This window comes from Glycine soja, chromosome 3 (assembly GCF_004193775.1).
Source record: "Glycine soja cultivar W05 chromosome 3, ASM419377v2, whole genome shotgun sequence".
Lineage (NCBI taxonomy): Eukaryota > Viridiplantae > Streptophyta > Magnoliopsida > Fabales > Fabaceae > Glycine > Glycine soja.
In genome coordinates this window covers 14,086,868-14,099,772 of record NC_041004.1, presented here as the reverse complement: position 1 = coordinate 14,099,772, position 12,905 = coordinate 14,086,868, and the positions used below count along the sequence as shown (strand labels likewise).

The 12,905-nt window shown below is 42.9% G+C and overlaps 1 non-coding gene across 1 annotated transcript; it reads right to left on the bottom strand.

Moving 5' to 3' along the window:
• Window positions 1-7,612: 7,612 nt before the first annotated feature.
• LOC114407880 lies at window positions 7,613-7,719 on the bottom strand. The gene has a single exon (XR_003665693.1). It is a non-coding gene; the product is annotated as a small nucleolar RNA R71 (small nucleolar RNA).
• Window positions 7,720-12,905: the final 5,186 nt, after the last annotated feature.

The following is a 12,905-nucleotide window of genomic DNA, read 5'->3' as shown; positions in this document are numbered from 1 at the left end:
AAAAGGGAAGTAAAGATAAGACACTAATTTCGTTCGAGATGAATCTTTACCCGACCGGCCACTAGCGCAAATCCAAGCAGTAAAACCCGTGAAGGCATGAAGACATTGAAATTCCTTCTTTTCTCGTTTAATTCATTTTCACTCTTTTTTATTATTTTTTTTAAAAGCGTACAAACAAAGGACGTTGAGTCCTACGAAGCTTAGGGGAAAAAGATATTGAAGTTTTTGAGGTGAAGACATTGTCGCCTTTTGAAGGCATGCAATGACTGAAGACATTGTCGTCTTCGAAATGTAGATGAGGACATTATCGCCTTTGAAGGCATGCAATGACTGAAGACATTGTCGTCTTCGAAATGTAAATGAGGGTCATTGTCGCCTTTGAAGGCATGCAATGACTGAAGACATTTTCGTCTTCGAAATGTAAATGAGGGTCATTGTCGCCTTTGAAGGCATGCAATGACTGAAGACATTTTTGTCTTCAAAATGTGTGCGGATTATCGTATAGGGCGTCTCTGCATGCTACCTGACTTCTTACAAGTCGGGGTAGCATAAATGTATGTACGGATAACCCTTGGGTGTCTCTACATGTCACCCGATTCTCACAGGTTGGGGTAACAGATTTGTGTGTGTGTACGGATAACCCTTGGGTATCTCCTCATGCTACCTGACTTCTCACAGGTCGGGGTAGCATAACTGTGTGTGTATGGATAACCACTAGGTATATCCGCCTGCCACTTGACTCATAGGTCAGGATCAGCAGATGTTGTGTTTATACGGATAACCACTTGGGGTATTTCCGCCTGCCACTTGACGCATGGGTCAGGATTAACAGATGTTGTGTTTGTACAAATAACCATTTGGGGTATTTCCGCCTGCCACCTGATGCATGGGTCAGGATCAACAGATGTTGTCTTTGTACGGACTCTCAGGTCGCTGGATAGCAAAAGTGTGTGGGCAGATAACCATCGAGTGTCTTTGCATGCCACCGGACTCACAGGTCACGATAGCAAAAGGTGGGGTGGTCGACAAAAGCGGGGCTTTTGCTCCTACATATCCTCAATTTGTGATGAGGAACTCAGACCTATGTAGTTCTTGCTCTAGTGTGAGACTAAAATAGTCTCGGTGTTCTTTCACTAAAATGCGAACATACTTTAGTAAAGAAACAAAACCTCCAACTAATCAGAGCAACATATAAATTTTGCTTGTAACCACAAACGAGATTTTGGATGTTAGCATTTCGTTTCTAAATGACCATTTAGAGGAAACACCGGGTCCAACTAAAAATAGAAGAAAATCACTCAGAGTGTATAAACCTCACACAGGCAAGTGTTTTATCCTAATTCTGAACCATAGATATGTCATGACTTGATTTTGCAAATTATTTCCTATCAAATCAAAGATTACATGCATGATCATGGATCAATAAGACTTCTTTGGGAATAGTGTTTTTGGTGGGAAATTTGGCTCTGAGTGTTTTGACATTTTCCTTTTCTGTTTTTGTTTAGTGTGGGGCGAGAAAGCCGCCGATGCACAAGATTTTTGTTGGTAATCAAAGGGAGAGGACCACTTCAAGTTGTGGTTTCCTTTCTTTTCTTATTTGCTTGTGACAATTTTGTATTGTTCAAATATTGTCTGGTCCAAAGACCTTTTTGTATATTTCTTTTATTTTCTTCCGATCTTTGATCGAGAATTTTTTTTCTTTTTTGGTTTCTTCCAATCCTTGATTGGGAATTTTCTTTTTTTGCTTTCTTCCAATCTTTGATCGGGAACTTTCTTTTTTCTTTTTTTTTTGTTTTCTTCCAAGGGCGAGGATGGACATTCTCACCCTAGGTCAAGGTTTATGGTGAGTTGGGATTTTGGCTCAAGGCTTGTAGAACGGCTGGACATGATATATGTCAGGGCGTTGGTTTGGCCAGCGGTTCAGGGATAAAGGAATGTCCCACATTATTTCCATGACACACATTCAACAATGATGATTTAGAATTTTATGCAAAACTGGTCATGAATGCACCCATGTGGACACTCAAGCATCAAGTTTTTTATGGTCATGTGACACTAGGGCTTAGGATTCATTTTTCCTATTTAAGTCAACCCATTGTTTCCAAAATATGTTCTTTTATCAATTCATGCATTCATCCGAGTCCATTTTGGGTGTTCGGGAAAATTTTCACAGCATTCACCCTTCAGGTGTAGACACATTTTTCTCAAAAATCCTGGCGTTTTGATTGGTGACTCTTTGTAAACAAAAGCTGGAGTCTATCTCTTTTCAAAAGCATGTTGGTTTTTTAGTTAATCAATATTATTTTTTTTCATGAGGTATTCTGCTACCTAAACATATATATATATATATATATATATATATATATATATATATATATATATATATATATATATATATATATATATATATATATATATATATATATATATATTCTGAGGTATTTTTGCTACCTAAATTACATACATGCATATCCAAGGTATTTTTGCTACCTAAACACACACATATATATTTTGTGAGGTATGACTACCTTCCCGGTTTGTGCTTGTTTATTTAAATTCCTAGGATTACGAGCAACTAGGCAAGTTCAACCGTGACTTAAGAAACATAGGTGAACAAAATAACAAGCAAAAATTTAAAAGGTACTAGGTTGCCTCCTAGTAGCGCTTCTTTAACGTCTTGAGCCAGACGCGTGATGACGATTTGTCGATCACAGGTCCAGTACCTGCTCGTACCTGCCCCGGTGGTTGGCTACCTGCTAGTTGGCCACGTGTCGTAGGCAACGCTCCAGCCTTTGTAGATGAGTTGAGGGGCTTTGGAGGTGGTGGCGGTGCGTCTGTTGCCCGCTACTATGATGCCTCGCCCGGCGCCTACCTGGGGGCACAATACTTCTAGATGAAAGCCCTGTTAATATGGGCTCGCTGACCTTGCTGGGGGCGACGGGCACTCTGTAGAACTGACAGAGGCTTGTCACCAGAGCTGGAAACCCCAGGACCCTGTTGGACTTCTCCGGGCCCACAGAGTGTCTTGTGGGCACGATCCCTGCAAACAGTAGTTGGCATCAAAAATCAGTTAAGCCACGTGCATACTTACCTATGTCATGCTGGCATAAACCAACTGACTCTTTGGAAGGGGGAGATCAGAGTTGTGGTGGCACGCATGATCCGCACTCATCTCCATGCAACGGTCTGGGCGAAATCTTGCCCCAATATGCATAGTAGTTGTGCGATAGCCTCCTCGTCGAAGCTGGAGACCTGCCTCCTCCTCTGGTTGTGCTCGCATACTTGGCCCTCCTCCACGATCAGGGGGGTCGCCCAAGAACTAGTAAAGGAAACTACTGGCCCCTCACCCGGGAGCGCAAATCTCGATTAAGCATTAAGGGTAGAGGACCTTGAGTTCTCTAAAGGTGCGGATGTGGAGCCTTCAGAAAGCGAGGATGTGTAGCCATCTTACGGCGAGGGCGTAGCCCTCTGAAGGCGAGGACGTGTAGTCCTCTGAAGGCGAGGGTGTGTAGCCCTCTGAAGGCGAGGATGTGTAGTCCTCTTAAGGCGAAGGCGTGCAGCCCTCTGAAGGTGAGAACGTGTAGCCCTATGAAGGCGAGGGCGTGCAGCCCCTGAATGCGACGACGTGTAGCCCTTTGAAGGCGAGGACGTGTAGTCCTCTAAAGGTGAGAAAGTGTAGTCCTTTAAAGGCAAGGACGTGTAGTCCTTTGAAGGAGAGGACGTGTCGTCCTCTTAAGGTGAGGGCGTGTAGCCCTATTAAGGTGAGGGCGTGCAGCCCTATAAAAGCGAGGGCGTTTTGCCCTCTAAAGGCGAGGGTGTGTAATCCTCTGAAGGCGAGGACGTGCAACCCTCTGAAGGTGAGGAAGTGCAGCCCTATGAAGGTGAGGGTGTATAGCCCTATGAAGGTGAGGGCGTGCAGTCCTATGAAGGTGATGGCGTGTACCCCTACGAAGGCGAGGACGTGTAGTCCTATGAAGGTGAGGACGTGTAGTCCTCTAAAGGTAAGGGCGTGTAGTCCTGTGAAGATGAGGACGTGTAGTCCTCTGAAGGCGAGGGCGTGTAGCCCTCTGAAGGCGAGGACGTGTGGCCCTCTGAAGGCGAGGACGTGTAGTCCTCTGAAGGCGAGGACGTGTGGTCCTCTGAAGGCGAGGACGTGTGGCCCTCTGAAGGCGAGGACATGTAGTCCTCTGAAGGCGAGGACGTGTGGCCCTCTGTAGGCGAGGACGTGTAGTCCTCTGAAGGCGAGGACGTGTAGTCCTCTAAAGGTGAGGGCGTGTAGCCCTATGAAGGCGAGGGCGTGCATCCCTATGAAAGCGAGGGCGTGTAGCCCTCTGAAGGCGAGGACGTGTAGTCCTCTGAAGGCGAGGACATGTTGTCCTTTGAAGGTGAGGGCGTGTAGCCCTATGAAGGCGAGGGCGTACAGCCCTATGAAGGTAGGGGTTTGTATCCCTCTGAAGGCGAGGACGTGTAGTCCTCTGAAGGTGATGACGTGTAGTCCACTGAAGGTGACGGCGTGTAGCCCTATGAAGGCGAGGGTGTGCAACCTTATGAAGGCGAGGGTGTGTAGGCCTCTGTAGGCGAGGACATGTAGTCCTCTAAAGGTGAGGATGTGTAGTCCTCTGAAGGTGAGGACATGTAGTCATCTGAAGGCGAGTGCGTGTAGCCCTCTAAAGGTGAGGACGTGTAGTCCTCTGAAGGCGAGCACATGTAGTCCTCTAAAGGTGAGGGCATGCAGCCCTCTGAAGGCGAGGACGTGTGGCTCTCTAAAGGCAAGGACGTGTCGCCCTCTGAAGGCGAGGACGTGTAGCCCTTTGAAGGCGAGGACGTGTAACCCTCTGAAGGTGAGGATGTGTAGCCCTCTGAAGGCGAGGACGTCTAGCCCTCTGAAGACGAGGGCGTGTAGCCCTCTGATGGCGAGAACGTGTAGCCCTACGAAGGCGACGGCATGTGATGTGCCATCATTTTCTTCTATTTTCTAAACCCTTTTTGCACCATTTTAATTATTGATTGGTCTTAATTGTCAATTAATTAGGCAGTTTTATTATTTGGGCTCATTTAGCTAATTTGATGTTTTTAATCTAATTTCAGGAATTAATGAAACATTGGGCTTAATCCGGATTTTGGTTGTGGACCTGAAGAGGGCAAATAAAGCAGCGCTTACCTTAGTTAATTTCTAATTAGGAAATTTCGCAATTTTATTTTATGTTGTTCAGTGTTTATTTCGTTTTGGGCCAGAGTATTGTAATAGGGCCCAGTGACTTTGAGTGACTCTTTTTAAATAGCTGCATTGGGATTCGTGCAGGGCATTCTATTCTGCTATGCTATTTTCATTATTCAGAGCTTTGGTTTTAGGTTTTCACGTTTTTCTGTGCCCTTGTTACAGTTTTCGTTCTTAATGCAAATTTCCATTTTCTGCTTCTAATTACGAGTTCATTCTTGCTTCTTCTTCTACTTTCATTTACGTTTCTATTCATTTACGTTTCTGTTCATTTACGTTTCTGTTCATTTACGTTTCTGTTTCATGTTTCATTTGCGTTTTCTGTTTGAATCCATGGAAGGCTAGATTTTCTGGTGTTGTTTCCTTTTGAGGACGAAGCCCAACTCTCTTTGAGGTTTCGTTTGTAATGTGGTTTCCTGGCAGTTTTCCCTTCACCAGTTATCCCAATTTCGTGAATATTAATCAGTGCACGCTTCGTGTTCGATTAATTGCCTCTGAGCCTAACTTGCGTTCATGCTTAATGGACGAAGGGCTAACTGGTGTATGTGGTGCCTAATCACGTATTGAAAACCCTAAGTTGATTTTCGCTTAGTAAATTGAAATAGGGTTGGATTAAGTGGTTGACTGTTAGGGACGAATTCTCCACAGCCCAGGATAAGAGAGTGGCTTCTGAATCAGAGGAAACAACCCGTTTTTAATATTAGTAGTTTCGTATTCCATTTTATTTGTTCTGCTCTTTAATTACCAAACAACCAAACCCCCCCCCCCATCGTTACTGTTACTGCAAGTATATTATGAACATTTGGCTTGTCACTGCTCGTTGGGAAACGACCTAGGATCACTTCCTAGTTACTGCATTTTCATGTTTATTTGATTCGGGTACGGCCTCGATCAAATTTGGCGCCGTTGCCGGGGAGCAGTGTCCAAAGGTTTATAATAGCTAGCTAGTGTTGTGTGTTTAATCCTTTCATGTTTTATGTTTAATTGTTAGTATTGTGTTAGTATGTGTGTTAGTATTGATTAGTGTCCTGGTATTTTGTTTAATGTGTGTTCTGTTTCAGTTTTACCATTAAGCGTTTCCCCTGTTTCAGTCTTGGGTGTTTTGATGTGAAGATTGTGCTTGAAAACAGAGTAGTAGTAGAAATCAGCTTGCGGAAAAACAGAGTAGTAGTAGAAATCAGCTTGCGGAAAAACAGAGTAGTAGTAGAAATCAATTAGAGACGGTTTTTAGCGACCACCCATGCTGAATTAATTGGGATTTTTTGTTTTAGTAGCTAGGGTTGTTATTTTTGGCTGAATTTTTTTGTGGTAACTTCTTTTAATCCATATTTTGTGGGAAAAATAGCTAGAGCCTTTAGTTTGGTCAGATTTGAAAGTTCCAAAAAACTAGCAAATTTTGTGTTTGTCAAAACTTCAAACGGCCATAACTTTTGCTTCGGTTATCAGAATCACAATTATTATATATGCATTTGGGGTAGAAAAAAATTTCCTACGCCGTGGCAGCCTGCCGTAGGCCAGCTGAGGTCTCCATCATCCAAAAAAAGCGATTCTGTCAAAAGTTTTTTATTTTTCAAGTTTTATTCACTTATTTTTCTTAACCTACCAATTTTAGCTTCATAGTTAGACTTTGAATTTTTGTCTGAAATTTTTTGTGCTAACTTCTCATCATTTTATAAGGTTGCTCACAAAATTTCAAGTCATTTGGATATCATTTGAGGGTAGCTGTAGTTCAAACCTACACCTTTATTTACATGACAAGGCAACTAGTTGTGTGCATGCTGAATGTAGTGTATGACTAGAGGAAATCCATCTGACTTACAACCCTTTGATCCTAAGATAGATAGGACATTTCATAGATTAGTTAGGCATTATTTTATACCTTTTGATCATTCTGAGCATTCCATAACTGGTGAATCTGTGCATTCTGTTATTGGTGATTTTGAACATCCTGATCTTGAGCATTATAATTTTGAGCATTCTGATTCTGAGCATTCTGATTTTGCACATTCTGAGAATATGGCACAACCTCCACCTCGTGAGAGGACTCTAAGGGAAATGGCTGCACCTGATTTCACCTATGAAAGCTTGTGCATCCAATACCCTGATGAGGATGTCCCATATGTTCTTAAGACTGGACTGATTCATTTGCTTCCAAAGTTTCATGGCCTTGCAGGTGAAGACCCGCACAAACATTTGAAAGAATTTCACATTGTCTGCTCCACCATGAAACCCCCAGATGTCCAAGAGGATCACATATTTCTGAAGGCTTTTCCTCATTCATTAGAGGGAGTGGCAAAGGACTGGCTGTATTACCTTGCTCCAAGGTCCATCACGAGCTGGGATGACCTTAAGAGAGTATTCTTAGAAAAATTTTTCCCTGCTTCCAGGACCACAGCCATCAGGAAGGATATCTCAGGTATTAGACAACTCAGTGGAGAGAGCCTGTATGAGTACTGGGAGAGATTTAAGAAACTATGTGCCAGTTGCCCCCACCATCAGATTTCAGAACAGCTTCTTCTCCAATATTTTTATGAAGGACTCAGTAATATGGAGAGAAGTATGATAGATGCTGCCAGTGGTGGAGCCCTTGGAGACATGACTCCTGCTGAAGCCAGAAATTTAATTGAGAAGATGGCCTCCAACTCCCAGCAGTTTAGCGCCAGAAATGATGCCATAGTCATTAGAGGAGTGCATGAGGTAGCTACAAACCCATCTGCATCATCTGAAACTAAGAAGCTTGAAGGCAAACTGGATGCGTTGGTCAACTTGGTAACCCAGCTGGCCTTGAATCAGAAATCTGTACCTGTCGCAAGGGTTTGTGGTTTGTGCTCCTCTGCTGACCACCATACAGACCTTTGCCCTTCCATGCAGCAACCTGGAGCAATTGAGCAGCCTGAAGCTTATGCTGCAAATATTTACAATAGACCTCCTCAACCTCAGCAGCAAAATCAACCACAGCAGAGCAATTATGACCTTTCCAGCAACAGATACAACCCTGGATGGAGGAATCACCCTAACCTCAGATGGTCCAGCCCTCAGCAACAACAACAGCAGCCTGCTCCTTCCTTCCAAAATGCTGCTGGCCCAAGCAGACCATACATTCCTCCACCAATCCAACAACAGCAACAACCCCAGAAACAACCAACAGTTGAGGCCCCTCCACAACCTTCCCTCGAAGAACTTGTGAGGCAAATGACTATGCAGAACATGCAGTTTCAGCAAAAGACCAGAGCCTCCATTTAGAGCTTAACCAATCAGATGGGACAATTAGCTACTCAATTGAATCAACAACAGTCCCAGAATTCTGACAAGCTGCCTTCTCAAGCTGTCCAAAACCCCAAAAATGTCAGTGCCATTTCATTGAGGTCGGGAAAGCAGTGTCAAGGACCTCAACCCGTAGCACCTTCCTCATCTGCAAATGAACCTGCCAAACTTCACTCTATTCCAGAAAAAGGTGATGACAAAAATCTACCTAACAATTTCTGTGCAGGTGAATCTTCTTCCACAGGTAATTCTGATTTGCTGAAGCAGCACATTCCCCCTCTTCCATTCCCTCCAAGAGCAGTTTCCAACAAAAAAATGGAAGAGGCAGAGAAAGAGATCTTGGAAACGTTTAGAAAAGTAGAGGTAAACATACCTTTGTTGGATGCAATAAAGCAAATTCCAAGATATGCCAAATTCTTGAAGGAGCTGTGCACTAATAAGCGGAAGCTTAAAGGAAGTGAACGAATTAGCATGGGCAGAAATGTCTCCGCATTGATTGGTAAATCTGTTCCTCAAATTCCTGAAAAATGCAAAGATCCAGGTACATTCAGCATACCTTGTATTATAGGGAATAGTAAGTTTGACAATGCCATGCTAGATTTAGGAGCCTATGTTAGTGTTATGCCTCTGTCGATTTTTAATTCTCTATCTCTAGGTCCCTTGCAGTCAATTGATGTGGTAATTCATTTAGCTAATAGAAGTGTTGCCTATCCTGTTGGTTTCATAGAAGATGTCTTAGTTAGAGTTGGTGAACTGATTTTCCCTGTTGATTTTTATATCTTGAATATGGAAGATGGATTTTCTCAAGGCTCAGTTCCCATCATTCTAGGCAGACCCTTTATGAAAACTGCTAGAACTAAGATAGATGTTTATGCAGGCACACTGTCCATGGAGTTTGGTGATATAACTGTTCATTTTAATATTCTGGATGCTATGAAATACCCATCTGAAGATCTGTCTGTATTTCGTGCTGAAATAATTGACCATGTTGTTGATGAATACATGACTGATCTTTATTCTAATCTGCATGCCTCTCACTCTTCATGCATTGAGTCTGAAATTGTACTTGATCATATGTCTGAATTTGATGCTGAGAGTGAATCTGAGAGTGATATTGATTGCATGCCTGGTGGTGGTGTTTTACCTCTTGAGATTGATTTTATAGAGTCAGATAGGACTAACCATGTTTCAGGAAGTACACATACCTCTGACTTTCTTTATGAGGTAAAGGCTGAGAAACCATCTCCTTCTACCACTGTCCAGCCGACAACACCAGAATTGAAGCCTCTGCCATCAAATTTAAAATACGCTTACTTGGATGATAGCAAGAGTTTTCCAGTGATTATATCTGCCTCCCTTGCTGATGAGCAAGAGGAGAAGTTGTTGTCAGTTCTCAAGAAGCATAAGAAGGCTATAGGCTGGACCCTGGCGGACATTCCTGGTATTAGCCCATCCACATGTATGCATCGAATAAATTTAGAGGATGGAGCTAAACCAGTAAGACAGCCACAGAGAAGACTCAACCCGGTGATTCTTGATGTAGTGAAGAAGGAGATAACCAAGCTTTTGCAAGCTGGAATCATTTATCCTATCTCCGACAGCCAATGGGTGAGTCCCGTCCAGGTAGTCCCGAAAAAGACTGGCCTCACAGTGATCAGAAATGAGAAGGAGGAGCTGATTCCTACTCGGGTGCAGAACAGTTGGAGAGTCTGCATTGACTATAGGAGGCTGAACCAGGTTACCAAAAAGGACCATTTTCCCCTGCCATTTATTGACCAGATGCTTGAACGCCTGGCAGGTAAATCCCACTACTGTTTCCTTGATGGTTTTTCTGGTTATATGCAAATTACTATTGCTCATGAGGATCAGGAAAAGACCACATTCACCTGCCCCTTCGGCACTTTTGCTTATAGGAGGATGCCTTTCGGCCTGTGCAATGCCCCTGGTACCTTCCAGCGGTGCATGATTAGTATTTTCAGTGATTTTTTAGAAAATTGCATAGAGGTGTTTATGGATGATTTCACTGTATATGGATCCTCTTTTGATGGTTGTTTGAATAGTTTGGAAAAAGTTTTGAATAGATGCATTGAAACTAACCTTGTTCTAAATTTTGAAAAATGTCATTTTATGGTTGAGCAAGGTATAGTTTTAGGCCACATGATTTCCAATAAGGGCATTGAAGTAGATCCTGCAAAAATTTCTGTTATTTCACAATTGCCTTACCCCTCTTGTGTGCGAGAGGTGCGATCTTTTCTTGGTCATGCAGGATTCTACAGGCGCTTTATAAGGGATTTTAGCAAAGTAGCCTTTCCACTGTCCAACTTGTTGCAAAAGGAGGTGGAGTTTGACTTTAATGACAGATGCAAAGAGGCTTTTGATTGCCTCAAAAGAGCGTTGACTACCACCCCCATCATCCAGGCACCCGATTGGACAGCCCCTTTTGAGCTTATGTGTGATGCATCAAATTATGCATTGGGGGCTGTCCTTGCTCATAAAATTGATAAATTGCCCAGGGTGATATATTATGCTTCTAGGACTTTAGATGCTGCCCAAGCAAATTATACTACTACTGACAAAGAGCTTCTAGCCATAGTTTTTGCTCTTGAAAAATTTCGATCTTATTTGCTTGGTACTCGCATTATTGTTTATACTGACCATGCAGCTCTAAAGTACTTGTTGAAGAAGGCTGATTCTAAGCCTAGGTTGATCCGATGGATGCTCTGGCTCCAAGAGTTTGACTTGGAGATCCGTGATAGGAGCGGAGCACAAATTCTAGTTGTTGATCATTTGAGTCGGATCGAACGTGTCTCTGATGCAGATTCACCTATTCGGGATGATTTCCCGGATGATCATTTGTATATATTGTACAGTATTTCTGACTCTCTTTCTACTCCCTGGTTTGCTAACATTGTTAATTATTTAGTTGCCTCTGTTTTTCCTCCCTTAGCATCTAAGGCCCAAAAAGATAAGATTAAAAGTGATGCTAAGCATTTTATTTGGGATGACCCCTACTTGTGGAAATTATGCAGTGATCAGGTCATTAGACGGTGCATTCCAGATCATGTGACTGACTCAGTCCTGCAGTTCTGTCATTCTTCCACACCGGGAGGTCATCTGGGTGTTCAAAGGACAGCTCGCAAAGTGCTTGATTGTGGTTTTTATTGGCCCACCATCTTTAAAGATGCGTGGAAGATCTGCAGCACTTGTGAGCAGTGTCAGAGAGCAGGAAATACACTTACATGGCAACAACAAATGCCTCAGCAACCTATGCTATTCTGTGAGGTGTTTGATGTCTGGGGTATAGATTTCATGGGTCCTTTTCTTGTCTCTTTTGGTTATGTTTATATTCTCCTTGCAGTTGATTATGTTTCAAAATGGGTGGAAGCCAAGCCCACTAGAACTAATGATGCTAAAGTTGTCGCAGACTTTGTCAGGTCTAATCTGTTTTGCAGGTTTGGAGTACCTAAAGCAATTGTTAGTGATCAAGGAACCCATTTTTGCAACAGGACAATGCATGCCCTGCTTAAAAAGTACGGGGTGGTACACAGGGTATCCACACCATACCACCCCCAGACTAATGGACAGGCAGAAATTTCTAACAGGGAAATCAAGAGAATTCTAGAGAAGATTGTGCAGCCAAGCAGGAAAGATTGGAGTACCAGGCTTGATGATGCTCTCTGGGCACATCGGACTGCCTACAAAGCACCCATAGGAATGTCTCCTTATCGGGTTGTCTTTGGAAAGGCATGTCATCTTCCAGTGGAAATTGAGCACAAAGCATACTGGACAGTGAAGACTTGCAACTTCTCTATGAATCAAGCTGGCGAGGAAAGGAAGTTGCAACTGAGTGAGTTAGATGAAATCCGCCTAGAAGCCTACGAGAATGCCAAGTTCTACAAAGAAAAGACCAAGAAGTTCCATGATAGCATGATAGTTAAAAAAGACTTCGTGGTTGGGCAAAAAGTGTTATTGTATAATTCTAGGCTTGGACTCATGAGTGGTAAGTTGAGGTCTAAGTGGATTGGTCCTTTTGTTGTTACTAATGTTTTTCCTTATGGTATAGTTGAGATCAAAAGCGACTCCACAAACAAGAGCTTCAAGGTCAATGGACATCGACTTAAGCCATTCCTCACGAACCCTTCTTTAGTGGACGTAGTGGTGGAAGAGACTGCCTTACTCCACCCTACTCTTCCTCCACCATGACTTAGGGAGTTTTTCTTTTCCTATCTCCTTCTTTGCTTTTATTACACTTGTCTGATTCTCTTTGATGATTTAATTGTTTTTAATCTTTTAATTGTGCTACATTGAGGACAATGTGTTGTTTAAGTATGGGGGGGGGGGGGAGTGTTCTTTGGTTTTGCTAGTTTTGTTGGTTTTGTTAATTTGTTAGTTGTGTTAATTTGTTAATGTTGTTAGTTTCATC